Here is a 15516-nt window from a genome sequence, read left to right as displayed (position 1 = left end):
TACTTTTATTTACTTCTTGTAGTTAATCTCTTATTTAGGTACTATAAGAGCTATTTGATCTTTCTTGAGGATCTTCTTACAAGAAAAGGATGATTGATATCAGGTTCAGAGGGAGTTTGACACTCCATTAGAAGCATCATTGGATGAGGAGCTTAGAACATTGATATTTAGAGGGAGTCTGAAAATCCACGAGTGACTGCATGATTTTGATCAATCTACCCCTTGTGTACATCACAAGGAAGTGACAACTTCAAAATTATTATCATTTGTATCTGTATAAGTTATTGAAAGGTGGCAATCTTTCAATAATTTAACCTTCTATTGTGATAGACATTTTATGATGTATGAATCATATCCTAATAGATTGTAAACTTGCATGGTGAATTAAGTTCCTTTAAGCAGACCATGGCCTTCTATTGTGATGGACATTGTATGATGTCTAAGATCACAATAGAAGATTACTTGCATGGTGGATAAGTTCCTCAAATAGACCATGTCCATCTATTGTGATGGACATCGTATGATGTCTAAGTAGATCACAATAGAAGATTCCTTGCATGGTGGATTAAGTTCCTTAAATAGACCATGGCCTTCTATTGTGATGGACATCTTATGATGTCAAAACAAATCACAATAGAAGATTACTTTCATGGTGGATTGAGTTCCTTAAACAGACCATGGGTAATCCTTGTGGTAAGCATCATTGAGAATGTGTGTGTACATACCTTATGAATATTTTAAGTATATATTTGGTGAATATCATATGTTGATATTCTTGAGGCCAATACATATGATATCAAAATATTGAATATCTTCTCATCACAGATATTGTTATATTACATTGAGGTAATACCTAACCATGTGTTTATCCCCCTCAACTAAGAGGGAGTGTTGATTTTTGTAGCTTCTGTTGGATAAATCTAGCAAAGATATATATATATATATATATATATATATATATATATATATATATATATATATATATATATATATATATATATATATATATATATATATATATATATATATATATATATATATATATAATCTCTCTCTCTCTCTCTCTCTAATATATAATAATAAAATATGTGTGTGTGTGTGTGTGTGTGTGTGTGTGTGTGTGTGTGTATAATTTATGTATATGTAATTGTAATGATTATTAATATGCATGGACATGTCCCAGAAGAGACATGTCAATTCAGAACTCATTTTCTAAATAAATATAATTGATTGCTTTAATTGAAAAACACATACCTTAATAGGATGTGCTATTACATCTAAAAGAAATCCTTTTAAAATTAATAATGATACGAGGGTTCTCTTTGTGGTGGCTATAACTAAGAAAGATTTATCCTAGAATTTTGACTCAATAATGTGTTTGTGTGGTTCACTTCTAGCATCATTATCTCCTTCTAGCTGTATGAAACTTGGGTTTCCTTATCCCCTATCTTATCTGTAGGTTTTGAGGCCCCGATTTAGGTTCAAGACTTTTTTTAAACAAGATTGTGACTACTAGGCATGGGTGTTATAGGGTGTATAAGAAGGTGAATGTGTCAATTGATGTGGATAATTCAAATGTTATCACTTCTTTTCAAATTGAGGCTAAGGGGCAGGTATAGATTTGTTGGAAATATAGAGGAGTGACTGAGAGGGGAGGGGTGAATCAGTTACTATAGAAATAAATCCCAGATCCCATAGATGTCAGTACAAAACAAATTCTAAAAGTTGAAATGTAGATGCTTGACATAAATACATTTAATGTTGTAACTCGGTAAATATTGAATATACTTGGTAATGAATTAGATTTGCAAAACTTAAGATGTTATCAGTGATTATCATAACTTTAACTTATTTGCAAGCATAAAAGAAATAGCTCAGACACATTTGATATCAAGATTTAACGCGAAACCCAATTTGGGAAAACCACCAATTGTAACTAGTTACTGTTTTCACTCTTCTGAAGTGAGCCTTGTTAGGAGCCAACCTTGTTAAAGGTTACTAAGCACACTGTTAGGTGTGACTTTGTTAAATGATTTAATCACCCTATTAGGAGTGGCCTTGTTAGAGGTTTTTAGACAATTCAACAGAATTGCCACCTTGTTAGAGGATTTACAAATAGCTATTAAACCAACTCTGTTAAGAGATCTAGATTACTGCTACAATGGTTAGAGAGTAGCAATGAGATGACCTAATTTAGATGCAACTGAATAGCTGATTACAGATCTCTATTCTGGCTTGTACATGATCCTTCTTGATCGAATGTATCCTTTCAGCTCCTCAAACACATCCTTCTGATCTCCATATTTTCTTTTCTAGAGCAATCCTTAAATATTCAATATTGATCCTTTTTCGCACACATTATCTCACAACTTGACCTTATACTTATATCCTTCCTATTGTCCAGTCGGCTAGAATAAAATTTAGAATAATTAACATTCATCATCTTGGTCTGTTGGAATCAATAGATACATTAATTAAGCTTGATATGCCAAAATAGGAAAAACCTTCGTTAGCTGACGTAGCTCGGTAGACACTAATTGAGAAATGATTTCCCTGTGTTAACCAATAGATATTCAGTTAACACTGCAACCTTGCAAAGATCCTTTGGTAATCAAGTGGTCTCGGTTAACACTGATTCCATTCAACATTTCCTTCATTAACCGAGTGAGATTGGTCAACACTCATCTTATGTAGACTTTCCTTTGATGCCTGAATGAACTTAGTAGATATTGTCTTTTGAACAAGAATGCTTGGAGAAAATTGTCTTTACTATCCAAGTAAACTTGGTATACACTGACTTATAATGATATGACATTTGTGTAACATCAAAGACAACACACAGTTAATCAGTTGTATCCAACAAGATTATTTTTGACTCCCTTAATCAATAACAAACTTCTTATACTAGTATACCACTCAATAATTTGAAATATGCATGCAACTCTTATAGTAAGAGACCAATACCTAGCTACAAATGATCGATGCACCCTACTGACCATGTTCCTAAGGATGACTAAAAAGGTACATAGAAAGGATGCCTTCTTCATATTTACAAACATCTTCTTGGAACAAGTTGTTGCAAAGGAAATTCAATTAACATTTTACTATGTACAAGTGTTCAGATTATGATTAAAATTTATTTAGAAATTTTCTTGAAAACTCTTAGCTCAATGCTTTGTGGTTGTAATCAATACTTTTAAATTCATCCTGTCATGCAATTTTAACTTTTAAGGTACATTATATTGAGCGTGTAGAATTAAAACACCAATAGTAACAAAAATAAAAGGAGAAAATATAAAAATACTTATCATAACCCTGCACAAAGGATGCTCTATTTTTTGGAACATAAAATATTTATTTTATTGCAATATACATAATTGAAATAAATTACAACTTATTTCTTAATACTAGAAACCTCATGTTAAAACATATGTTGTTTAGAAGACTAGGATGAAAAACATGTAGTTCATTGCTTCTAACAACAGTATGAGTAATTTATAAATTTTTCTTTATTGCATATGTATTCCTTGAATTCTAGAGTAGAAAATCATAGACTTATTTGCTAAATAAAGGAGCTAACTAAATAGAACATAAACATTGAACTAAGTAAGTGCAAAAAGAAAAAAGAATCTATTGCATGCTATGCCAAGGAAAGATGAATGAAAGTAAAATTGGGATTCTAATTTTAAATTGAGGTTGCATGAGTCATGTAATCACAACAACAATCTTCATACTCTCTTTGATGTTGAGAGGACTCACAATTTGATTTCTAATTGTCAAAAACTAATCTTTTGTAACTCCCATATTATTTTGTCCTTTGTGTGAAATGCTTCAATTCAATTGCTTTCTTCTACACCAAATATATGATAAAATTTTATTTCAAATCATAGTTCTTAGTTCTATTGTGATGAACTCGATTCTTGTCCATTTTAATGACACTAATGTTGTTATAGAGAATAATTGTAGGCTGAACCCGTGTCTCTCCGATTTCCTCATAAATTTTATGAGTAATAAAGTTGTGTGCTTGTTGGAGCAATAATAATATACCATTCCTTTTGGAGAATCTAGAGGGAAACAATACTTTTTTTCTTTGAACTCAATGTGATTAAACCGAAACTCAAAGAAAAATAATTGCTAGATGTAGACTTACGACCATCCAAACTACCTCCCCAATTTGAATCACTAAAACCAATGTGATTGAATTTATTGGAGTAGTAATAAATACCAATTTTTCTGGCTTCTTTCACATATGTCAATATTCTCTTGGTCACCTTCATATGTATCTCTATTGGATTTTTCATATACATTGAAAAATGAAATTGAATATGCAATATCAGGTCTTGTGTGGGCTAGAAAAATCAAACTCTTCACAATAAAAATTGTATGATGGCTCATCAACGCTTTAATATGTTACAAAATTTCCCTATATGTATGAATCTTTGAAATCTCCTAGGTTTTATTTGTTCTATGTTTTCATAATAAGATTGATATTTGCAGATAATAGGACTCAATTAAAGCATTGCTAAAGTATAGAAAAGTAGACACAAAGATCAAACGTTAAATAGTATGAAAGAGGTTTTTTGTATTCATCTTTTGTTATAGGGTAAGTGCACAAAGTTGTGCACCAAAAAGATGTCACTTTCTTCTTTTTTTCCAATCCAAAGGAATTGTGATTGCGCAACAGTATGATCACAGTATTGTGCGAATGCACTATGGTTGAGATAGCACAAACCATAGGCTTGGAAATTTTTTAAAATAGCACGAGCGTGCTTGTAAATTTCCAACATAATATATTTCCATTTAATTTTTTTTTTTTTTTTTTTTTCAATTAATGTGTGTTATAAGGGGTCTAAGTACCTATAGAGCTCAATTAAAGCATTGTGCTAAAGTATATAAAAGTAGAGACAACGATCAAATGTTAAAAAAGTATGAAAGAGGTTTTTTTGTATTCATCTTTTGGTACATGTTAAATGCACAAAGTTGTGGACCAAAAAGATGTCACTTTTTTTTTCCCATCCGAAGAAAGTGTGATTGCACAATAGTATGATCATGATATTGTGTGATTCCACTATGGTTCGGATAGCATAAACCATAGACTCGAAAAAATTTCAAAATAGAGTGAGTGCACTTTGTAAATTTCCAACATGATATATTTCTATGTAAAAATATGTTTTAAATTTTTAACTAATGTGTGTTATAAGGGGTCTAAGGACCCCTTAGCACACATATAATGGTTTGAATAGGTCAAAAGGGGCTACGGATTATCCTTTGATCCCTTTTGACCCATTTGATCGTATATTGTGTGTCTTAAGGGGTCCTAAGAGCCGTTAGCACACATATACTGGATACAATGGATAAAAAGAAAAATAGAGTACCCTATAACTCCTTTTGAATCACTTGATCTCATAATGTGTGATCTAAGGGTATAAGGAGCCCTTCACGCATATCTATAATGGTTTTAATGAGTCAAAATAAGTTATATGCTATCCTATAACCCCTTTTGACCCATTTCATTTCAAATGTGTGCCTTAGAGGACCCCTTAGCACACATAATATGATAAAATAGCTTAAAATAACCTATGACCCCATTTTAACACAGTTGATCATATAATATGTGGATTAAGGGGTTTACAAATCCACAAGAACATATAATGGTTTGAATGGGTTAAAAGGGGTCATAAAGTACCCTTTGACCGCTTAATTATACATTTGATCGCATAACGTGTGCCTTAAGGGATTCTCAAGCCCATTTGTACGCATATAATGGATCTAGTGGGTCAAAAGAGGTCATAGGAAACCCTGTGACCCCTTTTGACCCACCTATTGCATAATATTTTCTGATGGGGTCTGCAGACCACTTAGCACACATCAAATGATTTGATTGGGTCATGGGGTACCATACGACCCCTTTTGACCCATCCAATCACATAATATGTATTAAGTGGTCTAAGAACTCTTTTGTACACATAATGGTTTGAATTGGTCAAAAGGCAACATAGGGAACCCTAGGACACCTTTTCACCCATTGGATCATATAATGTGTGTCATAAGGGTTCTGAGGATCCCTTAACACACATAATATAATTAAATGGGTCAAAAGGCGTCTTAAGGTACCCTATCTTAGCTTTTGACCCATTTTATCACATAATATATGTCTTAAGGGGTTCTCAAACCCTTTAACATACATATAATGAATCGAATGGGTTAAAAGAGGTCATAGGGTACCCTATGGCTTGTTTTGATCAACTTGATAGTATAAAGTGTCTAAAAGTGTCCAAGAATGCATTACCATACATTTAACGGTTTGAATGGGTTGAAAGGAACCATAGGGTACCCTATGAACCCTTTTAACCCATTTGAAAGCATAATGTATTTCTTAAGGTGTTTGAAGACCTTGTCTTAAGGTGTTCAAAAACTCCTTAACACATATAATTGTTTAAATGGGCTAAAAGGGGTCATAAGGTACCTTATGACCCATTTTGACCCATTAGATCATATAATGTGTTTCTTAAGTGATTCAAGGACCCCTTAGCACATATAATGTGATTAATGGGTCAAAAGGAGTCATAATGTTTTCTATAGCTTGTTTTGACCCATTCAATCACATAACATGTGTCCTAAGGGGTCTAACAAGCCCTTAGGACACATATATGTAATCAAAATGTTTAAATAGGGTCATAAGGTGCCCTATAACCCATTTAATCACATGATTTGTGTCTTAAGGGGTCCAAGGTTCCTTTGGGTACCCTATTGTCCCTTTTGACTCATTGATCATATATTATGTATCGTAAAGGGTTTGAGGACCCCTTAGCACACATATAATAGTTCAAATGGGTTAAAATGTTTCATACAATACCCTTTGACCCCTTTTGGTTTATTAGATCACATAAATGTGTGTCTTAAGGGATTTAAGGACCCTTTAGCACACATATAATGGTTCAAATGGATCAAAAGGTGTCATAGGGTACTCTATGACCCCTTTTGACCCATTCAAAAGCATAATGTGTGTTTTAAGGGTCTAAGGACCCCTAAGTACATATAATAAATAATGGTCGAAATGGATCAAAATGAGTTATAGGGTACCCTATGATCCCTTTGACCCATTTGATTACATAGTGTATTTTTTATTTTTTAAGAGGTCTAAGGGCCCCCTTATAACATATATAATGGGTTGAATGGGTCAAAAGGGGTTAATCTATTACTCGTTTTTACTCATTTGATTGTATAATATGTATCTTAAGGGGTCATCAGAGCCCTTAATAGTCATTTAGTATTTCAAATCTGTCAAAAGGGGTCATGGGGTACCCTATGACCTCATACCGCATGACCCCTTTGAGCCATTGGATCACATAATGTGCGTCTAAAAGGGTTTGAGGAACCATTAGGACATATAATATGATCAAATGGGTTAAAAAGAGGTATAAGGACCCCTTGGCACACATATAATGTTTTGAATGGGTCAAAAGGGGTCTTAGGACACTCTATCACCCCTTTGAACCATTTGATCATATAGTATTTTTCTTAAGAGGTCTAAGGGGTCTAAGAACCCCTTAATATATATATTAATGTTCAAATAGGTACCCTATGACACATTTGGACCTATTTGATCACATAATATGTTTTTGCAAGGGTCTAAGAACCCCTTGACATACATCTTAATAATATAATACGCCAAAAATGGTCATAAAGTACACTTTTTGACCCATTCAATTGCATAATGTGAGTATTAAAGGGCTATGGTACCCCTTACAAAAATACAAAGGGTTAAATCGGTCAAAAGTGGTCATAGGTTAGCTTATGATCCCTTTTTACCTATTGAATTGAATAACATTTGTTTTAAGGGGTCCAATGACCCTTTAGCACATATATAATGCTATGAATGGGTCAAAAGGGGTCAGAAGATATCTTATGATGCCTTTTGACCCATTTGATCATATAATATGTCCAAGGACATGCGGGGTAGGAGAGAGAGAGAGAGAGAGAGAGAGAGAGAGAGAGCTCAAATTGGCTTGAGTGTCTCCTAAATTTTATATTCTAACGTATATTTTATATTTTAGTGTATGTTTTATATTTTATGTATATTTTAATGTTAAATTTAATGTATATGATCCCAGTGCTCAGATTGACATGACTATGCCCTATTTGAATGAGTTTTCTAGTCTTTATTTATTGTTGCAGTAGTACACACTATAGTGTGTGCCCACTATAGCGTGTGTGTGCTATTTAAATTGCTATATTTTAAATGAATACTCGCCCTATAACACGGTTGCACTATTTATAAACTACTATTTTTTCATAATACGCTCATGCTATTTTGCGTGCATGCTTTTTAATGAAAATAGGTTTGATATGTGTTTTGTAACAAGCATAAAGAAAAGGATAAACTTTCTTGTGTGCTCTCCGTTAGGTTTATTTGTGATCGAATATCAATAAAATCAGGTTACTTGACATTGTAGATCTCTGTGTTAGCTATATAACCATATAATTTATTTTGAATTTAGACTATTTTAAGCATTTAAACTATAATTTAGGCTGAACGTATGCCTATTTTTCCTCAAAGACCAATGTGTAGTATTTGGGGGTTAAATTTTGGCTCCTCCAATAAAATCAGGTTACTTGACATTGTAGATCTCTGTGTTAGCTATATAACCATATAATTTATTTTGAATTTAAACTATTTTAAGCATTTAAACTATAATTTAGGCTGAACGTATGCCTATTTTTCCTCAAAGACCAATGTGTAGTATTTGGGGGTTAAATTTTGGCTCCTCCATTATAATTCACAAGAAGTTAGTTTTTTAGAAATTGGACACCATTCTATACACTTTAGAATTTTTTTTTGAGTTTTGATTAGTTCTCAATTTTTTATAGGCGGGAACAATAGATATTTTATTTTTTTGGTATGTGCTCACTTACACAATTCATAGTATATATATAACCTAAAAAATATGGGATAAACTACATGGTGTTAGCTAACTTTCGACTAGAATGATTGAAGAATTTCCAAATAAAATTACGATACTAGGGGGACCACACTTCACACTATGTTATGCTTTTACTAAAAAAATAGTACCACTTTCTATGGCCCCCTTTTTTGAGGGCCTTAAAGTCCACCATTTTAGAAAATAAAATAAAATATTAGTTTAAAAACTAGATTCAAGGGACTAAAACTTTTGTTCTAGCCATATCTTGAAATTTGCAGTGTAACATATTCAAAATTTCGTTGAAGTTCAGAAATCACTAATTTTAGAAGGAATAAAAAAGGCCTCTTATACTCCCTTTTTGTACCACAACTTTGTGCACTTTCCCCTACAAATGGTACAAATGTTTATATCTAATTACAAGTGGAAGACTAACTTTTATTCTTTCATGTCAAAAGTCTTTACACCAAAGCATTTAGTTTATTTCAAAAATGACACATGTTGTGGAATGATACAAAACACATCTAAAAGAAGGTAAATGCTTTAAATGCAAGAACTCAATGAGAAGATGAAATTGTGCCCGAATGAGATCGAGTTGTTGGAGAGTTGATGTTGATCTAGATCTTGCATCATAACATAACCTTAAAAAAATAAGAAAAGGGGGTGGGAGGTGGGGTAAGTTTTGAACAAACTGAGCAATGAGGCCTTTGTGCCCATCAAATTTATATTTTATCACATTTGTAACAGCTACCTACTTTCTGATACATTGTGTAGGAAAGATGAAAAAAGAGAAAGAAAGAGGAAGAAAGAGAAAAAGGATGAAATGAAATATTTCTATACTAATGATGTTTTCTTCATGTATACATACATGTATGAAGACAAGTAGGTTATTGAAAGGACACATTCTTAATGTCTTGAACCTTCTAACTAAAATTTTGTAGAGGCAAAGACTAAATAGGGAGGTTGTTGAGGGGGCATATAGAAGTCACAAGTATGTCACCTTTTGGTTGAATTATGTACTTGGTTGAAGACTTAGATCATTGAAGGCATATACTATTTATAAATTGAAAACTTTTTGATCTCATTTTGAAGCATCCCGAGGAAATGTTATTGAAAGATACATTGATCAATTTATGTTGACAATTACATTGATCAATTTATGCTGACATGACGTAGCAGTATTGCTACAAAATCTTCCATAATACCATATTATTTAATTTCAGAAAAAAGTGATGAATTTATCTCAGTCAGCAAGGATCTTGGAAACAACAATTTATTGTTCATTTTCTACCTGAGAAGGAGATAGGTACATTGTCATAAAGTTTAGATAGTCAAAAAGGGATCAGTCATGGAAGAGCTACATGGAATAACATGGTAAATAAGTGGGGTATCAACTATTTCAACTTCGGTTAAACTTCACATCTCAAATTAAAGATCAAGGTATAGTTACTTATCCAGTGATCATTTAACTAATGAGGACCATTTTTCAACATCCAAAGTTATACTTTGTTAAAATGCAATGAAATAATTAATGAATTTGCTATCAATTCAGGAGGTGATGTTTGAAAGAATTGCTTATAGTGACATACAACAACCATAATAGATAACTTAAATAAAGGTTTGCAATAATACAATATGTTTGAAGGTAAAATTTTAAATTGGATGTGCTAAAGGTAAAAGAATTAGGGCATGACAGTTGAAACTACCAAGAAATAGATTTGGACTTACAATTTATCTGAAAGTTTGTAATATGCAGGGAAATACTGGAGAAGAGTCACAATCTTCAATATGTATAAAGCATGTCATCTACTCATTAAAATATAGAACTTTGAAGACCAAGGATAAAATATTCATATCTCTTCAAGTTGCAATGAATATCCTAGATCTAAATACAAATTAAAAATATCACAAGGATTGATCTATGAAAACATATATAAAGCAATTACAATTTCAAATGATGTTTTCATTTAACTTTTCAATGAATATATACAATATGATTAGTTATAGCTCTCTCCAAATGAAGAAATAAACTAAAATTATGAAGTCACAAAACAATTGAGAGTTATTGTCAAAAAAGTTTATGTTACATCAACATCATTATTTTCGTAAGAGCATTAAACAATATAAAAGACTTTTTTTTTTGCATATGATATTTGTTAATACAAATAATGCAAGCTACTGGTAAAGTCGAGGCTTGACAGATTTTTCTGCCAAGAGAAGAGGGTGCCTAACTTATTTGTGTTCCTAAAGAGTAAAGGGGGCTTGGCATCATGTTTTTTCCTTTGAGGAAGGGGGTGGGGAATGATATGATTAGTGATATGTCGAGCACTAGATGAGATGCTTGACACACTCAAAGATGTGGACTTTCAAATGAAAGACATTGCAAGGGAAACTTGCAATAAAGAATATAACCATTTCCAGATAACCCATAATAGATCTCAATAAACATGCAATTAAATTCACATGGAAGAGAATAGAAAACATATCCACAAAAATTTTTGACACAAGATATACCCTGGGAAACTCTCATTGACGGAAAATATTCAGTCTCCAAAATTATCCATCACCATGTATTATTCAACAAAAATACCATTGCAATGCAACCATGGAAGCCTACAAAATCATAGCCACAACCAAACAATCTATGTGAACAAACATGAATCCACACATCCCATGCCATGCTTCTAACCTTCACAAATGCTCCCTTGGCTAACTTCTCAAGCCTTGTTCTGCTCGACTCTTGCCTTTTTTTCTTTTGTCTTTTCACTTACTACAATAACTACTCTTGTGACTGCTTATATAGTAGCAAGTCCTACAAAACCACCAAGTAGTATTACATAAACAATGTGCTAAAACCATGTGCTACCTAATCCATTGACCCCATATTTAATATTGGAAATTTAATTCTTTTCCCCAATATTAAATAATTATATGAAATATTATCACAATGTTACAATCCAAATCATTAAGTATATTCCATGAGAATCTTTATATGTTACACATCCTTCTATGTGCTCCTAGATACAATATTACATAATAAAATAAAATTTCATACAATATAATCATTATTATGCAATGTGTGCAACACCCATTATCTTGATAATCTCCTACTTGTTATATACATTGCATAGGGTCAATCTGTAGCCACATAAATGAACAAGAGAACAATCCTTCTTAACACATCCACCATCATGGATCAAAGTACACCAAAGTACTCCATCTTGGTACTTGCAACAAAATCAAATTATCCAAATTTTCAAACATGAATGAAGCCACCTCCTATTATGCCACTTCCACTGGACATACATAGAAGTCACTCAAAGAGAAAGCCACCCAACATGTCACATTAGAAGATCATAAAATCCTATACCAACTGAAATGCCAAGCACAAAATTCTAATCCAAAGGTAATCACATATATCTGTAGCCATTAAAATATCCATAGCTGAAATAGCACCTACAGCAAGTGCCAAACTCATCCAACTATCCATACCTCCAAAGGTGTACTAAGTGAATATCACATCATCAACATATCCAATCTGTAACTTGCAATCATAAGCCTCAAAAACAATACCTGCCACATATATACCAAGAAAATCCCACTATAAAAGACGATTTCAAATTTATAACCAATCCACTCACATCTCAAAGAAATGAATCCATGTAGTCTCAAGGACATCCACAACACATAAACCAATAACTTTCAAGAACAACTCTCGTAACAAATCTCCAATAGTCTCCCAAACTCTCCACAACCAACAGAGGAAAAAGATAAAAGAATAACCATGTCATCTCTCACAAGACATACATGAGCACAAAGTAGTGATCACAGTCTCTAACCAATCTTAAATCCAATGTAAGAAAAAATTGAACATTGAGGAAGATAACCAAGACCAAAGAGAAACTATACAAATCATAACCTTTATAATGTCCTTCTACACACACCTCTAGATGTAAGCTATGCAAGTATGATCTCCTCCATAAAACCCCAACAAGAATCTTTGACAACACCCAAACCATACCATATAACTAATCATGGATGTAAAGCCTCTCACAAGAATATTAAACTCATAAACCATTCCCAATCCAAGGAATATGCCCAATATAAAACCACCTCCCAAACTCAATCAACATAACAACATATGCACATGGAAATAAACAATGTTAAACCATTTCTCATTTGAACTCTCCACAACTAACTCATGTACTATAGCTTAAGAGCCATATCCATGAAAGAAAAGCATAAACATAATGCACCTGAGAGAAACAATGGGCCATACCTCTCAAGTTGCAAACCGTCGAATAGACCAAGAGTGGGGAATGAGAATGCTCATCAAGATATCCAGGTTTCAACCAAGACTCATCTAAGAACAATCTCCTCTCAAGTCCATATCAGGTGAATGCCCCTCAGACTCTCCTGTTGAGACCATCAACCATCCCAACAAATACTTCTCTAATTCAAGAGAAACTCAGCATCACCACCGTCTCTAAGTATCCATGAGAAATTATAACCAATCAATCTATTGCAACTCCAAATGCAACATAGAAAGATCATAAAGTATCCAACTTATGATCAATGTACTCAATACCAAAAAACTAAACCAAGATCATTGTTAAAGTTCCAAGTATGGACTTAGGAACATAAACATGACATCATGATCTAACCATCTCAACTAAAAACATAACATGCTCCATATGAACATACAATAACATACCACAACTCCAAACGTGTATCAAGAGTATATCATGACATAAAAATGAAACCATCCTAACACCAAGGATAACATGCCAAATGAAAAGATAAAGCACACCTTTACCAAAAACCCCATAATTCTCAAGATACAACCATCTCCACACACCATGAAGAAAACCATCTTCATATACTATGAAAAAAACCATCTTCATATACTATGAAGAACCATCTCCACATACCATGAAGAACCATCTCCACACACCATGAAGATAACAAGTGCACCATGCAAATGCTAAAGACGCTTCTACAACAATAGGCTCTAAGACAAACTTCCAACATTTACAAACACTCAATCAATATATCAATGCCAAAAAATCTCAACCCTAGTACCGAAACACCCATGGTATCATAAAATCCATCAACTACATGAAGATCCTCTAGGTCTATACCCACAACCAAATTGTCAATACCGAGTGAAACCAAAATCTCCAAACCAAGAAGATACAAACCAAACTAGGAACTAATTCTGCACTGTCACCCCATCACTACCATAAGTTCCCACTAGAGCATGTATCCAAGCTATTCATGACATCATGATGAAAAACTATCTTCTAACCATGAGAATCAACTAAGGTATCAAACCATCAAAGAACTCAAATTGCACATCATGAGCTCCTCAAAAGAACGAAAAAGATATAACATCATAACCAAATTAGAAATCTAAACTAATGAACATCAAAGATGTACTTGTATATCTAATCATACCATGCCAAAATCCATGGCACCATGATTACATCCATGAATTGAGCATCTGACTCTTAATATGTCCAACCTGTCAGCATAAAATAGTCAATCATAATCCTCCACCACGACTGTACCTAGTAACAACATCTCATCCCTTCTACATGAAGAAAAATTCACAAATAATGTGAGTTAGGGCGTAGAAAACCCAAATACAAGCCACCAATTTGAATATGTATCAATAATGAAAAGATCAATGGGCAAAGATAATCTATAACCAAGCTATAAATGCAGCTTTTAAGTATAAACCAATTATAACACTACACAACTTGTAGACCCAACAAGTCATCATGCATATCCAAAATAAATATTGATAACCATATCATCATAAGACTAATCTGAAATATGAAGTGAGTATAGAATGACATCAAATCTTAAATCTCCAAATATATAATGCGATAAACTCACAATGTTACCATAGTCAGTATATACCATAAACTGTTTAGATCAATATATGACCAAATAAATCATGCCAAACTTGCACCAAATCTGAACCAATGCATAAAGCTCTCCAAGAGCATTTTGTTGACTATCGAAGTCCAAAATTCAGCTCTGTATGCTCAAGTTATGCCCTAATTTGTGCTCAAAATAAATAATATCTGATTTTTGGGCTCTTAAAACTAAATAAAATATCAAAACCACATAACCAAACCTACACCAAGTTGTAGTGCTCTGAATTAGCTTTCCAACGCTTGCAAGAAGTCTTAAATTCGATATCTTGAGAGAAAGTTATGGTCATTTTATGAAGACAATCATTTTACTATTGTCACTGTAGATTTTTTTTTGTGACGAAAATTTTGACGAGATTAAATTTGAAGGCCATTATGGGTTGAAACTAAAAGGTCTTTCATTTCCTTTGATTATAGCCAATCTAAGGCATATTATATATATCCAAATTTATGGAAACATCAACCCAAATCCAATGGTGAGGTCAATTTTTACCTAAAAAGTCATTTCTGCAAAGTTCCTCTAAAACCCTCATTTTAAATGAAACATCTGAAAAACCCTTTTGTCCAACAATTTCACATGCCCAAAATTTGCTAACATCGCATCATAATAGCAATCCCAAAGCCCTCAGATTTGCAATAAACAACTCATATAT

This window comes from Cupressus sempervirens, chromosome 4 (genome assembly GCF_028749045.1).
Source record: "Cupressus sempervirens isolate cs-2001-9-10 chromosome 4, ASM2874904v1, whole genome shotgun sequence".
NCBI classification, from domain to species: Eukaryota; Viridiplantae; Streptophyta; class Pinopsida; order Cupressales; family Cupressaceae; genus Cupressus; species Cupressus sempervirens.
Note: the sequence above shows the minus strand (reverse complement) of the source record.